Source organism: Sapajus apella, unplaced genomic scaffold (assembly GCF_009761245.1).
Source record: "Sapajus apella isolate SASKATOON/1434 unplaced genomic scaffold, GSC_monkey_1.0 scaffold138, whole genome shotgun sequence".
NCBI classification, from domain to species: domain Eukaryota; kingdom Metazoa; phylum Chordata; class Mammalia; order Primates; family Cebidae; genus Sapajus; species Sapajus apella.
The window spans coordinates 285,069-297,867 of NW_022437078.1; the positions used below are offsets into that span (position 1 = coordinate 285,069).

The window sequence follows — 12,799 nt, forward strand, 5'->3', positions numbered from 1 at the left end:
ACACTGCTGTCACAGTAAGTAACCCGCCCCCTCCATTAATCCATTCATCAGGGCAGAACCCTCATGAGCTAATCACATCTTAAAGGTTCCACCTCCCAAAACTGTTGCACTGGGGATTCAGTTTCCAGCACATGAACTTTGGGGAACATGCTTAAACCATAGCAGGCTACCATGCAGCTACTCCACTCATTGGACAGAACCCAGCCAGGCCACATCTAGCTACAAGGATGTCAGAAAAATATCATCTTTATTCTGAGCAATCATATTCCCAGCTAAAATTCTTATTACTGTGGAAGAAAAGGAGAACAGTTCCTAGGGGATATACAGCAATTTCTGCCACAAGCCGTAGTTAGGAATCCAGAAAGGAAACCGTTTGAAAATGAAAGAAAGAAGAAGGTGGAAGAGTTCAAAGCCTGTTGCATCTTTTTAAAAATTATTTTAGGATCAGGTGAGCCAGCTCTCTTTTGAGTTTTGTAGCCCATTAAGTTGACCTGAAGCCATTTCGTCATAGGATAAAGTTAATCCTCAGAACCCTTTTATGGTATTAAATCTTTGTGACTATATTAGACATGTCTAATCCATGGGTGACCTTTCCTTCATCTGGAAAAGATAAAAGGTGTCTCCACTCATTCATTCATTATTCATTCATTCAGCAGAAATTGATATCTTCTCACAGAGCTCACAATTTGAGGAGAGATAGGCAATAGTCAAATGAGCATCCAAATGAATGTAAAGTCGCAAAGGAGAAGTGAGGATGCTGTAAGGTCCATTTCAGGGCCTTCAATCTAGCTAGAGGGGTCAGGGAAGTTTGCCTGGGGGGTTAGATGATTCCTGTGGGAGTATCTGCATTCATAGCAGTTTGCTGTGGCCTGGGGAGACTGTCCTGTGTGTACTCTTGTGGTTGCACCTCACGTATCCTGCTTGGGACACCTTATGTCTAAGAAATCATATATAAGAACAAAAGATGCTGGGCATGATGGCTTACGCCTGTAATCTCAACACTTTGGGAGGCCCAGTTGGGAAGATCGCCTAAGGCCAGGAGGTTGAGACCAACCTGGGCAACATAACAAGGTCTTGTCTCTACCAAAAAAAGCCTGGTGTGGTGGTGCATGTACCTGTAGTCTTAGTTACTTGGGAGGCTGAGACAGGAGGATTGCTTGAGCCCAGGAGGTTGAGGCTGGAGCTGCAGTGAGCTATCATCATGCTACTGCAAGCCAGCCTGGGCAACAGAGCAAGATCTCATCTCTTAAAAAAATAAAAACAAGAATGGCAGAGTAACAGAGTGAGAGTGAGGTGGGAGAGGTAAGGGGCTGGGTGGTACCTAGGAGATTCAGAGCCTTTTGTAGCCTCCACACTAAGAGAAACAAAGAGGAAGAGTTCAGAGAGTTCTCAGCTTCTAAGATGGGAGATGGAGGAGGCCAGGATCATTGTCCAGACAGAGACTTTCCTCTTGGGCCAGGAAAGAGTTCAAAGAGGAGGGGAGACTACTGTCAGTCACCTGTTGCTTCCCCACACCCCTGCCCCTCTCCCTTCTCTTGGGCGACCTTTGCAAGAAGTGAGTAGCCAGCCAGCCCAAAGAGCCAAGATTGTAGAAATCAATCAGTGGGTCACTGTCAACCAGGTAGACTGGGAAATTCACTCTTCTAGCTTAAGGCAGCTGTGGCAGATGGGTCCTGTCCCCTGACCAGTGCCAGCTGATGGGTAAGCACTGCTTGGAACACAGTGTTGAGAAAGATTCTCGGAGTCTGGGATCCACAAGGAAGAATATTATAATAGGTTGGTGATGTCTGCTTTTGCCCTAGTGCAATTGTGAAGAAGAAATGGGGCATAAATATAAAAATGCTTTGTAAATTGTAAAATACTACCAAATAATAACTAATAATGGTAGGTAGCATTGCTAGTGCTTCCTAGATGTCAAACACTGCTAAGAGCTATACTTGCTGCATCTCGTTTAATTTTCATCATAACCTTTATGCTAGATACTATTAATTCCCCCCATTTTACAGTTGGGGAACCAAGGCTTGTGAAAAATAGCATAATTTGCCCAAGGTCACAGAGCTAATAAACAGAACTGTGGCACAGCCTAGGCCTTTCCAACACCAGAGCAAATGGTCTTATACACTTTGGTCTGCTGTCTTTAGAATGTAGGGGATTGTGATTATAATTATTACTGTTATTAGAGCAACTACTTTATTACTGCATGGCTCAACCCTACTTACCCAGCTAGGAGACTAATAGGATGTGTTTGCAGTCATTTTTCAGTCTCTCTCTGCAAAGTAGGGACTTGCCTCCTGCTGAGCTCTCCCGTTTTGCCTGTTTTTCCCTTTACCCGTCCACAGCTACTGTGCAGAGCAATATCACAGCTTTCTCTCATGCCCAGCCCGACAAGCCTCTAAGAAGAGCACTTTCTAGGGGCTTTCCTGTGACTGATCACACTTCACCTAGACTGAGATTTTCAGAACCTCTTGTGAATTGCCCTCTCGGTACAGAAGTATGATTCACCTCAGCATGTTTTCCTTACTTGAGAACTTGTTCCTGCAGCCTTTTTAGATACTGAGCTTTGGGAAGGAATGGGAGGTACATGTGGTAGGTACTATTTGCTGTGATGATTACACTCATGTGGTGGTTAGCAGTTTGCAAAACGCTTTCATATCTATTTTCTCTCCCAGCCTCAGTTTTGTCATCTACAAAGTGGATATAATAATACAGGCAAGTCTAATCTCATGAACGAGTTAGGCTATAATAAACTCACCACTTAAGGTGAAAATAACACAAAATCAAAATCACCCTGGACAATCGCCCGTGGAATATGAAGACACACCACCTCTCAAGAGTCTGGTTTAGGCAGTTGTAACTCCAGCATAAACACCAGTGACTGCTTCTTTGGTTGAAGTAATCACAGTGCCTTCTGTGGTAATGAAAATACTTGTCTTCCTACAGTAGGCTCCCTTAGCACAGAGCGCTCACACTCCCAGGGGCCAGAGAGAACTGGGGCCTCCAGGGACACTGTGAGGGCACAGGCACACTCAGCATGAGCATGGGAGGCTCGCCACCACCCCGCTAGGATTTCTCTGTTCTTGACTATGTGTCACTGAATTCTTGAAGGTGAAACAGATATAGAACCCAATCTCATTAGGTCTGATTTCCTGACTTGGCTTTCTGTGGACAATATTGAAACTGTAAAGTAATGTGATGAAACAGACACCAGGCTAGGTGAGGGGAGAAGTGGGCTCAGGTCCCAGGTGGGTCCTGTCTGCATCTGTGGTACTATGGATATCTGGACCTTACAGATGAACTTCTCATCTGACTGTCCAAGTTCTCAGGCCACATTTCTTGACTCAAGCCCACAGGACCCTAGTAACCCTACTTTTTAAAAAAATCTGTGTGTATCCATCCCCACTTCGGCCTTCTCAGCACAAGCTGTCATTATCTCTGCCTGCACCACTGTGATAGCCTCCTTCCCGGCCTCTACTCCTCCTCTTGGCCTCCTAATCCCTTTCCACTCGGTTACAAGAGAGTTTTCCAAATGCCACCTGATCTTATTACCTCCTCATATAAAACACTTGTATTTCCAAACGCTCCTGGAGGAAAAACAGAATCTTCCCCCTTGCCCTCCTGTCATTCCTACCAGACTTTCCCTGCTTCTCTGTGTACCACACACACTGCTCTTTCAGGCCCTCCTATGATTCATGTTTGCTCAGCCACAGGGTCTTTGTATGTCTTTACTTTTCCCTCTGTCTGGAATGCTCTGTACTCCTCTTTCTTCTGAGTTAACTCCTAATCCAATTTCTTCAAGAAAGCCTTGCAATCTGGATTAGATCCTCCCGATCTGATCTGAAAGAAAGGGACTCTCTTTGTACCATGTACCCCCCTTTTATGGCCTGCCACTGTAGCTTTTTAAAATTTACCTGTACTTTTGGATGAAAGTCTACTCCCCCCCACCCCTGCCCCCGCCGCACCACCACACATACTTCTCTGTAAGCTCTATGAGAGGAGGGGCCCCTTTTCGTTTGCCTCACCAGTGTATCCTCAGCACCTAGTGCAAGACCTGACTTGTGCTTGTGTTTGTCATACACTTAAGTTGATGGATAGATGGACAGACAGACAGATGGACAGATGGGTTGATAGGTAAGAGACTCAGATGAACATTATCAAATTATCAATCAGAGTCCATTTGGTTTTTTCACCCAGTGATAAAACATTTGGGTACTTACTCTGAAGAAAGTGTTGAAATTGTTCTTTTAGAATGGAAGGGAAAAGCTACTGAAGGTTATATTTGCCCTTTAGTTAACAGACATTCCAAAAGATCTTGGCTGTTTTTTTCTCCCTGCTGTTTAAGAAGTCTTTTAATGAGCTTTCACACCTTATGTAGCAAATGACCTTTTCTAGAGCCATCTACACCAAACAAAGGAATTGGAGGGTTGGTATGGTTCTGTCCTTGGAAACACAGGATCAGCCTTTTGAAACAACGGCTCCTGTCTATGAGCGACCTTCCCCTCTTAGGGAAGGGCCAGATTTCAGATTCCAACATCCTGGTGTTGAGACAATGGAGTTACTGGAGCAGGGATGACGGACACAGCCCGATTCCTGATTGGAACAGCAGGACTTGCCTGGCGTGGGCCCAGCAGACCTAGTCTCCTGGTTGCTGGGTTGTAGTGTCTCCTTCCATTCATAAATAGTGCCATTTAGGGTTGATTGTTTTCTCATACAACTTGGTCCTGGTTATAGTGAACGTTACGTTTTCTCAAAACAGCAGCTTACTGGGTAGGGGCTAGGGTTAGGTCAGCCTCACTTAAATCTGACTGTGGGGTGCCAGAATGGAATGGTTCTCAGCCTATGAAAAGGGGACATTTTCTCTGAACGAAAACAAAAATCATCTTTCTCTTTGCATTTCCCATGGGAAGAGGAGGATTCTGAGATTAATTGAAAGTGGAGAGGTAGTAACATATTTTATGCTTGGAGCTCTACTTCAGCCTGTTCCTTGCTCAAAGACTTATGTGGCTGCCACCTGCCAAGCAGCTCAAATGTAAGGCCCTCTAATTCCGGTCCAGACATCCTGGTCTTATTGCTCGTGACTCTCTTTTGCATCCTACTCACTCCAGCCAAATCAGGCCCCTTGCCATTAAGTAAATACATCCTTAACCTTCTAACTCCCATTCTTTCCACAGACTTTCCCTCTAGCTGGATTCCACCCCCAACCCCCACCCCTCAACTGCTACCAGTTAAAATCCTACTCCTCTCAGGTTCCTGACAAAAACTCTACTTCTGTAGGAATTCTTCCCCGATCATCCCAGGTAGAATTTAATTTTTGGCTTTTGTAAATACCGATCGGATTTATCTGTACAGCTTTCAAGGCATTATGTTATAGGTTTGTGTGTGTGTATGTGTGAGAGAGAGAGAGAGAGAGTGTGTGTGTGTGTGTGTGAGAGAGAGTGTGTGTGCATGTGGGGGGGGAAGTTTATTAATCTACATGGTAGATAAACAAATGTTTGAAATTATATAGTTTTTTAAACCTCAGAGCAAAGTCATTTCATTGCCATGGCAGGGTTCTTTGAGAGGAAGATGGGGGGAAGCCATCCTAAAATTTGCAGTAGAATCTGGTCTCTAACACAGCCTCAGATTGTGGATGAAGCAAATGACCTGCTGAGCTTTCCTTCCAGCATTGCAGTTTGAGAGCATACAGCCCTTCCATTGTTTTGGAGACTCTAGCCAGCTGGGCCAGAGATGCTCTTTGCCAAGTCTGCAGTCTTGGGATTAGAGTATGCACTTTAACAAATCTTCCTTCTTGAGCAGAATATAGTTGGCTTGCTTCACCACCATTCTTTCCTACTTCCAAAGGCTGCCAGGCCTGCTAAATAGTGATTAAACAAAGATTAAACTTCCGTGTGTGTGTGTGTGTGTGTGTGCGTGTGTGTGTGTGTGTGTGTGTGTGTGTGTGTGTGTGTGTGTGTCTGTTTGAACACTAATCGATTCTTTTAGTGGAATGTTAAGTAAAAGCATGCAGATACCAGAAGCAGTTATTTAGAGCAGCCAGTCAAAATCCATTTTCAATTTATTATTTAATGTGATTTTCACATTGATTCTGCCAGTCTCCTCCACACACTCTCCCTTACTTCTGTTGCCATGTTTCTTCCTACCCCTTTGCTTCCCATAGCAAAAGGACATCTGGAAACTAAGGGAAAGCAAAGTAGCAAAAGATGGTTGTTGAAGGAAAATAATCACAGCTTTTGTAGACAAATCTTTGAGCCTACAGAATTAAAGAAACTTAAAATTACCTCTGGATTGAAAAATCCAGACGTGCTCTTTTACATAATATTAAGTGATTGCTATTGCATAAGCATTGCTGTCTTTTGAGAAGCAATGTTCCTGCCTTTTCTGTTGTTAAAGGTCTTATGGCATTTGTTTCTATTACAGAATGCTGCTATTAACTAAGACTTTTTTCTTTCCTTGAAGAACACTGTGTTTCGATGTGGGCATGTGACATCCTGTTAATGAGGAAACTCTAAATCCTGTTATCAGCAAGAGCCAGTTGAATGGAATCAGGTGTTAGGTTGCCTCTGCAGGACCCACAGTTTTTCTTATTAGATTCCCATTTGCTCTCCTATTCCTCCAAACATGGCCATCACAAACACTGGAACATGCCGTGTTTTCATGAACTTTCCCTAAAAATAATGTATTGATAGTAACTTTCCTTTACTAGGAGGGGACCTAACATTGTTCCAAACACTGAGACACTTTGTCTCAGATTGACTCAGTTAATCCTCTCAACAGATACTCTTATTCTGTTAGTTTTCTCTATTTATCAGTCAGGGAAACTAGGGTCTACCTGCCCAGGAACTAAAACCTAGGTTTTTCTAACTCTGGAACCAGAATGTTCTGAGTCATTAAACTAGACTACCCAACCCACTGATGACCATTCATTCATTCATTCAGCTGGTATTTTTCAAGGGCCTACGATGAGTCAGATATTGGCCTAGGAATGTGCAGTGGCATAATGCCCCTGCCTTCAAGAAGCTTACAGTCTATTTCAGGGAGAGAACTGTGAGCTCTGGTTTGGTCCTTGGGCTGACAAGCTGTAGGATTTAGGGCAAGTCTGTTCTACTGTGTTAGCCTCAGATTCCATATCTGTAAAATGAGGCAGCTGGATTTAGACAAAAGGTCTTCCAACATTGTTGTGATTGAGAAGCACATGGAGAATGTGTTTCCTAAAAAAAGACATCTTCCTGGACTCCTATCTGTAGATACTTTGACTTAGTAGGTTCAGGATGGAATTTGCATCTATAATTAGGGCCCAGGTTCTCCAAGAACCACGTTTTGAGAGAGACTGATCTTTCTGTAAACCTTATTAGGCCTACACGGTCTCTGTGCTATCACACCTGCATCCCTGGTGCCTGGCACACTGTTTTGTACAGAGTAGGTGTCCGTAAACATTTGGTGATAGTCCAGATGATCTGGGGTTTCTTAATCTCCACTATCTCTAGGAATTCCGTGAATTATCCTCAGAGACTCCTAAACCACCTGAAGTTGACCACAATTTCTGTTAAGGTTTTTGGATAGGATTCTTAGGGATTTTTGGGCTCCATGTACTCTGTAATTTTGTTGTTGTTGTTTTTGAGATGGAGTCTCACTTTGTTGCCCAGGCTGGAATGCAGTGGTAAAATCACAGCTCACGGCAACCTCTGCTTCCTGGGTTCAAGTGATTCTACTGTCTCAGCCTCCCAGGTAGCTGGGATTATAGGGGTGCACCACAACAGTCGACTAATTTTTTTTATTTTTATTTTTAGTAGAATTGGGGTTTCACCATGTTGGCTAGGCTGATCTTGGACTTCCAGCCTCAGATGATCCACCCACCTCAGCCTTCCAAATTGCTGGGATTACGGGTGTGAGCCACCACAACTGGCCAACTCTATAATTTTAAGACTGAAACTAGTTTTCCACCCTAATGAAGACTCAGACCTATTACCGGAATACTTTTTAACCTATACAGTAAAATTTGAGTTCTATATCTACATCATTTGGTGAGATGTCAATTTACAATAGATTCTTAAAATCCTAAAGAAGTCACTGTTCACAATCCATGTGTAAATTATGAAAATGCTCAGGCTATACTGTTTGTGATTGTCTCAGTTCATCTGAAAGCACCTTTTGGGCAGGTAGTGCTATCTCCATTTTCCAGGTGGGAAAACTGAGGTACCAGTGACTCCTCTGGCTTGTGCAAGGTCACTCTCAAGGGTTCTTTCCCATTAAGAACTAGCTTGGGAGTCAAAGGACATGGTTTTTATCTTCTTGCCTGCTGTGAGGCCTTGGTTGGGTAGTTTGGCTTGTTTGGACTTCAGTTCTTTTATCTGTAAGATGAGTGGAGGTAGACTAATTGTCTCTGAGCAGCCACTTAGCTGAAGTGGTTGAGGATTCTAGCAGCTGCGTGCTTATACATGTAGAACTCCCTGTGTCAGCAGACTTCGGAGTCCTCCTGGGTTAGGGAAGATATAAGAACCAATGAGACCTAAAACAGCATAGTTCATCTCTGCAGACTCTGGGAAGGAGGGATAGAGGGAGCAGTGTACATCATAAGGCAAAGACAGTGGAGTTAGTTATGAAACTCCCAGGATTTTGGAGCCTTAATTCTCAATGCTATCAGTTTAGCAATCTAGCATTTCATTTTGAGAACATGATTCTAGGAACTTACTTCTGTGAGGTCAAAGCAGTAAGATTTATTCCTGTACCCCATTCCCGGTAGCATAGGAAGACTTTCACAAGCTTATAGAGGAAATAGCACCTTTCATGGAATTTAGGCTCTTGAAGTGCCCTTTAAAGGTTGCCTAACCCTTGCTACTTAAAGTGTCTTTTCTGGACCAGCGGTATCAACATCATCTGGGTTCTTGTTAGAAACACAGAATACCAGGCCCCACCCCAGACCTCCTGTACCAGAAACAGCATTAACAAGATCCCCATGTGATTCTCCTGCATATTAAAATTTGAGAAGCACTAGTCCCAGCCCTGCACTTGATTCTTCTCCTTCACATCCTGCTCAATCTTTCTATTCCTGGCCACTTTTAATATCTTTTTCCAAATGGTCTTGTTTCATCCTAGCAGCAACCCAACTTTTGGAATTTCTTCTCTGTCTGAGGCCCCTCAGTCGTTCAGTAACATCTACCATTGGCCCTCAGTGTAGCCTTAGGACTCATGGAACCAAATAACTTCTCTCAAAATAACTTCAGGGCTTCTTATCTCCTAGTCCTCACAGTTTCTAATATTTCCCAACCAGGATACATTCCTGAATATCCCAGCTTGTTTCAAACTCACCAGGGCCAGGCAGGTAACACAAATGAGTGATGAGGGGCAGGTGAAATGCAAGAAGGATTGGTAGGGACTGTGGCAAACTGGGAAGACATGCCCCATCCAAACAGCCCAGCTGTCGAACTGAGGGAAGTCAGCCCAGTACTGGCATATCTTTTAGGTTTTCAAGAGAAGCCAAAAATCTTGATAAAACTATATGAAATCTCCCTGTTTTCACACTAGAATTAAGAAAAACAAGATAAAACAACAAGCAACTTGAAAGCCACCAGCTTGTTTGCCAGTGACCACATTTGGCCCACAGGCCTCAGCGTCTTGCAACCTTCTATGATCATCATCTGCTCAACTTGATGTGACCAACACAGAACAGGCAGGATTATCATCGGCTTCATTGTAGACCAGAAGTTCTCAAACTTGAGCATGTATCAGAATCTCTTGGAGGGCTTGCGAAAACACGCATTGCTGGGCCCTACCCCCAGAGCTTCTGCTTCTAGAGGTCTAGGGTGTGACCCTGGGAATTTGCATTTCTGACAAGTTCCCAGGTGCTGCCCATCCTGTCCCCTTCAGGTACGACACTTTGAGCACCATGGCTTTAGTTTTGTGCCTTCCATTAAAGGAGCCTCAGTTTGCAGAGCCTCTAGTCCCATCAGTGAGCTGAAGTAATCAACCAAAGTTTCCAGGCTGTGGCAGCAGAAGAGGAAAAAGAGATTGGGAAGGAGGGCTGGAGAAAGGAGAGCTAACTAGCCCCTAACTGATAACCCTCACATCACAGAAACAGAATATTACCTTGGGTAGATTCCTGGCCTACCCCAACACTTGGTTTCTCTGTCTGTGGTATAGGAAAGTGGTCTTAGCTCAGCTTCCAAATATGTTTGTTTGCTTGTATAGGAGATTTGATATCTATTTATTTTTAGAAGAACTGTCTTCAAATGAAATCCCACAGGGAACCCCAATACATAAAACAGATATGTTGCTGCTCTGATTGAAGAGCGGGCAGAGCAAGCCCCTACTCTCAGCCTTCCTCTTCCCAAGGCAGTGCTGGGGGGGCCCTTCCTGTAGAACTGTATCCTGAACTGATTAGATGGTTCCATAAGGACCTTCCAGCTCAGCTTCTGTGATTTCTAAGAACCCTGAGAATTGTTGAAAGCATGCAGCCTTAGTTTTCGCCCTCTCTAACCAAGACATGTAGCACACCAACTTTCAGAATTATCTTCTTGGAATTCTGAGAAGTCTATATGAGAGAGAATACAAAGGATTGTTATTATTACTAGAGCTGTTATAAAGATGTTGAGCCATTGTGGAAAACCTGCTAACAAGGATCAACCAGAGGCTTAATAAACAAGCTCAGGGATGATTTTATTCATGGGGGCTTCTTGTTAGCACTAATGCCCAGCACACCACACATCAGGGCCTTTGAAGTTAATTATATAGGACATAGGACTATTGGATTCTGCCTGCCACGGTGGCAAGAACAAGTCTGCAAGATTTTTAATGGGCAAGGTGATTCAGAAAGTATTTACATGAACATAGAAGATATGTAAATAGCTGTGTGGTGCGGCATTACTTGGCCTTTAGATTTGACTATTAGCTTGAAAAAGTATCAGGTTCCTTCTGCTGACCCCAGACACTGGAATGCAGCCTCCTTAATTAGGGAAACTGCTTCGTAATGGGCCCATGAGGATGGGCTCACCTCCCCAGGTAAATGTCAGAGCCCAGCCCCTGGGGGCTGCTCTCTTGGGGTTGCTGTGTATACATATATATATATATATATATATTTTTTTTTTTTTCCCAGCCATTTAATTGCTTGTTCATACAATCCATGCCTATTTGCCACATGTTCACTCTCTTTGGGACTGGGCCCTCCGGACCATAGAGATGACCAGGACCTGCCTTCTGCTCATGCTTGCAGCACTGCTTCTTCTTGGGCCACACACAGCTTTGCTCTCTCCACCCAAACCTCACAAGTCAATGCCCAGGATGTTTGTCTTGCCTGGCTCTCTGTTGGTCTGTCTGAGTCCCTGCCCAAATGTTCTCAGGTCCATGAAACATTCTCCATGTCTCCCTGTTAGATGCAGTAAGTTCCTCTTCAAAGGTTCAGCTTGTTTAACTTCCTTGTTCTTTGTCCTTAAGATCAACTTATTTATACTTTCCTGCTCCTAGTTACCCACTTCATAAACGCCTCCTCCCACCAGTCCTAATCTGTGACCTACATCTGTTCCTTGTTTGAAAAGAGTCCCCTTCACCCTTAGCTACCCTATCTGTACTGTTGTTCCTGCCAAAACTACCCTTCCTACCTTTGGCATGCCCTGACATGCCCAGACATGCCTTGTACCATAATGGATAGCCTTTCCCTTCCTGCGTAATTAGCCATATCCAATTTTAAACAGTAGCCAATTGGGTCAGCTTAGATTGCATGTTGAACTGCAGCCAATGGGGATAGGACACAAAAACAGACTGTGTTAGGGATAAAAACCCCTTCCCTCTTTTGTTCAGTGTGCTCTTGTAGCAGCCAAAAGTGTGAGCAGCACCCTTCTGCAAAAGTAAATTTGCCTTGCTGAGAAGTCCTTTTTTTGAGTACTCATTTTCTTTGTGACTCCAAGCTCTTGTTTCCAACATCCCCACTGGAACTGAACTCATGTAGTGCATTCTCTGAGCCCCTGCCCTATCCAATATGTAGCCATTAGCCACATGCAACTGTTGAGCACTTGACATGGGTCTGAATTGAGATGAACGCAAGGGTAAAATACACACTGGATTTCAAAGGCAGTACAAAAAAAGAATGTAGGTCAGGCATGGTGGCTCATGCCTGTAATCCCAGCACTTTGGGAGGCTGAGATGGGAGGATAGCTTGAGCCCAGGAGTTCGAGACCAGCCTGGGTAACATAGTGTGACCCCATTGCTACAAAAAATAATTAGCCAATATGGTCACATGTATCTGTAGTCCCACCTACTCAGGAGGTTGAGGAGGGAGAATCATTTGAGCCCAGGAGTTCAAGGCTACAGTAAGCCATGATCATGCCACGGCACCCTAGCCTGGGCAATAGAGTGAGACCTTGTCTTCCGCCCCATCAAAAAAAATAAGAATATAAAATACCTTAATCAATTTATTACATTGATTCCATGTTGAAGTGGTAATATTTTAGGTAGAGTACATTATTTAAAAAATTTTGGCCAGGCACGGTGGCTCACGCCTGTAATCCCAGCACTTTGGGAGGCCAAGGCAGGTGGATCACGAGGTCAAGAGATCAAGACCATCCTGGTCAACATGGTGAAACCCCGTCTCTGCTAAAACTACAAAAAAAAAAAAAATTAGCTGGGCATGGTGGCGCGTGCCTGTAATCCCAGCTACTCAGGAGGCTGAGGCAGGAGAATTGCCTGAACCCAGGAGGCGGAGGTTGCGGTGAACCGAGATCGCACCATTGCACTCCAGCCTGGGTAACAAGAGCAAAACTGCGTCTCAAAAAGAAAAAAAAAAAAAAATTTCACCTACTTTTTAAAATGTGGC

At 44.0% G+C, this 12,799-nt stretch overlaps 1 protein-coding gene across 2 annotated transcripts in view; it reads left to right on the top strand.

Moving 5' to 3' along the window:
- GALNT10 (polypeptide N-acetylgalactosaminyltransferase 10) overlaps positions 1-12,799 on the top strand; it is a 222,595-nt gene that overhangs the window by 89,199 nt on the left and 120,597 nt on the right. The gene's annotated exons all lie outside the window — the stretch shown is intronic.